Below are 2,068 nucleotides of genomic sequence, written 5' to 3'. Positions count from 1 at the left end.
TATCCCTGTTGCGTTTGGATCGCGGCGGCGCGGGGGCCGAGCTCTGCCCTCCCCGCTCGTGGCACCCCAAAAAAATATTTTAAAAAAAGAGGAGATGGAGGCGGCTTACCGGCCCTGCGCCGGGGAGGAGGAGGAGGCTCAGCTCAGCTTCGCAGCCCCATCCCGGCCGGATCCAGAGGGTGCCAGGGCGGGTGAATCTTTCCAGGGTTCTGGAGAGCCGGGGCTGCGCTGGCGCTGCTTCAGCATCTCCCTCAGCATCTCCATGGTTACACGGCTGACCCAGTTCTCCTCCCAGCCCCGAGCAGGGGCACAGTGGTCCAGCGGGGTGGGATGTGCTGGGAGCATCCCTGGGCCGGGATTCAGAGAGCTGATGACTCCCCTGGATCCCTCTAGACAGATCCAGATGCCATGGAGCTGCTGGGAGTGGTAGGGCTGGGAAAAGTGGGGCTCGAGGCAGGACAGGGTGGCCCCAGGAGGGAATGGATCCCGGTGACCCCAGGAGAGGAAGGATCCTGGTGATCCCAGGAGGGGATGGATCCTGGTGATCCCAGGAGGGGATGGATGCCGGTGACCCCAGGAGAGGAAGGATCCCGGTCCCAGGAAGGGATGGATCCCAGTGACCCCAGGAGGGGATGGATCCCGGTGACCCCAGGAGGGGATGGATCCTGGTGATCCCAGGAGGGGATGGATCCCAGTGACCCCAGGAGGGGATGGATCCCAGTGACCCCAGGAGGGGATGGATCCTGGTGATCCCAGGAGGGGATGGATCCTGGTGATCCCAGGAGGGGATGGATCCCAGTGACCCCAGGAGGGGATGGATCCTGGCGACCCCAGGAGGGGACGGATCCCAGTGACCGGGCAGTGCCAAGGGGCTACAGGTGTGGGAAGGACCAACCCAGGCCTGGGAGGCAGCGCTGACCCCAAATATGCCACAGAAACAGGAATGAGGGGCAAAATATTGAAGGGAGAAATGGATGCTTTGGGAAAAGCTCTGGAGAAGAAGGGAGCAGCCCCACAGGTGCCCCCACACAGGTGGGAAATGAGGAGGAGGAGGAGGAGGAGGAAGGTGCTAAATGAGCACGGTGGGGGTGGCTGGGAATGCTGCCTTGCCAGGGAAGGAGGCAGAGGGATTTTGGGAGCTGTCTGCTCCCTCAAAACCCTCAAGGTGGGTGTTCCCAGGGGAAAACGGGGCTGGAAACCCCCAGCAGTGGGACAGGAGGTTCTTCCTGCCCCCTGTGCTGGGGCTGCCTCGAGCCTGGAGGGACAGCACTGAAAACTGCGGATGTCTGGAGCAGGAAGGTCCTAAAATTCCCTAAAACTTTTGGGAATAAAAGCTTGCCAGAGCTGCCACCCCGAGGCCCTGCCAGTCCTTGGGCAACAACACAGCAGGAGTTGCAGCATCCCAGCTCCTCCAAGAATTTGGGAATAAGGCATGGGCTTATTTCCCCTAAAAGCATTTAGTTCTAATTAATTGCTTCAGCTTTGATAGGCAGCTGCTCGTATAATTTTAATTGCCCAACAAGAGGGATAATTGGGTGCACGTGAGCTGGGAATCTGAGAGGAGCTCCAGGTCTTGGAATTCAGCATCTCCTGGCTCTGGCAGGTTAGGAAAGTTCTGTCCTGGCTGGAATTTGCTGCAGGTGCAGGGTTATTGCTGCTGCACCGGCTTCAAATTAAAGGATGGCTCCGAATGTGCTCCATTTCTTGGAAAAGGTGGGAAGTTTGGATGGGGCTGTGCTCAGGGGATCCCACAGGAAAAGCCTCTGGAGAAAGGCCTGGCTGTTGGATGAGCGAGGTTTAGCAAAGCTGTGGCTGGGAGGAAGAAGAGGAGGAAGGCCCTGGAGCAAATCCCACAGGATGGCTCCGGTCTGGATGGTTTTCCAAAGGGCAGGTGCTGGGATGGGAGCCTGGCCTGGTTTTCCATCGGGATGGGAAGCGCTGGTGGCAGTGGTGTGGGTGGAGAGCTCGGGGGATGCTGGTGACAGTGACCAGTGCATGGCCCAGGGATGTCCCCAAGGGCTCAGCTCTTCCAGAGACCCGGGAATGGCTCTTGTGGGATGGCATTCCT

At 59.3% G+C, this 2,068-nt stretch overlaps 1 protein-coding gene across 2 annotated transcripts in view; it reads right to left on the bottom strand.

Moving 5' to 3' along the window:
- The window catches only part of RIMS3 (regulating synaptic membrane exocytosis 3), a 19,027-nt gene that overhangs the window by 9,211 nt on the left and 7,748 nt on the right, over window positions 1–2,068 (bottom strand). The window contains exon 1 of one of the 2 annotated variants that reach the window (XM_008635103.2): window positions 110–200. The exons of the other annotated variant lie outside the window; for it this stretch is intronic. The gene's annotated coding sequence lies outside the window, so the exon portion shown is untranslated. Of the gene's footprint in view, window positions 1–109; window positions 201–2,068 lie in introns of those variants that run through there. 2 annotated transcript variants of the gene reach the window in all.

The sequence above is a fragment of the Corvus brachyrhynchos genome, unplaced genomic scaffold (assembly GCF_000691975.1).
Source record: "Corvus brachyrhynchos isolate BGI_N302 unplaced genomic scaffold, ASM69197v1 scaffold65, whole genome shotgun sequence".
Taxonomy (NCBI): Eukaryota; Metazoa; Chordata; class Aves; order Passeriformes; family Corvidae; genus Corvus; species Corvus brachyrhynchos.
Note: the sequence above shows the minus strand (reverse complement) of the source record. Positions and strands in the feature narration are given on the sequence as shown.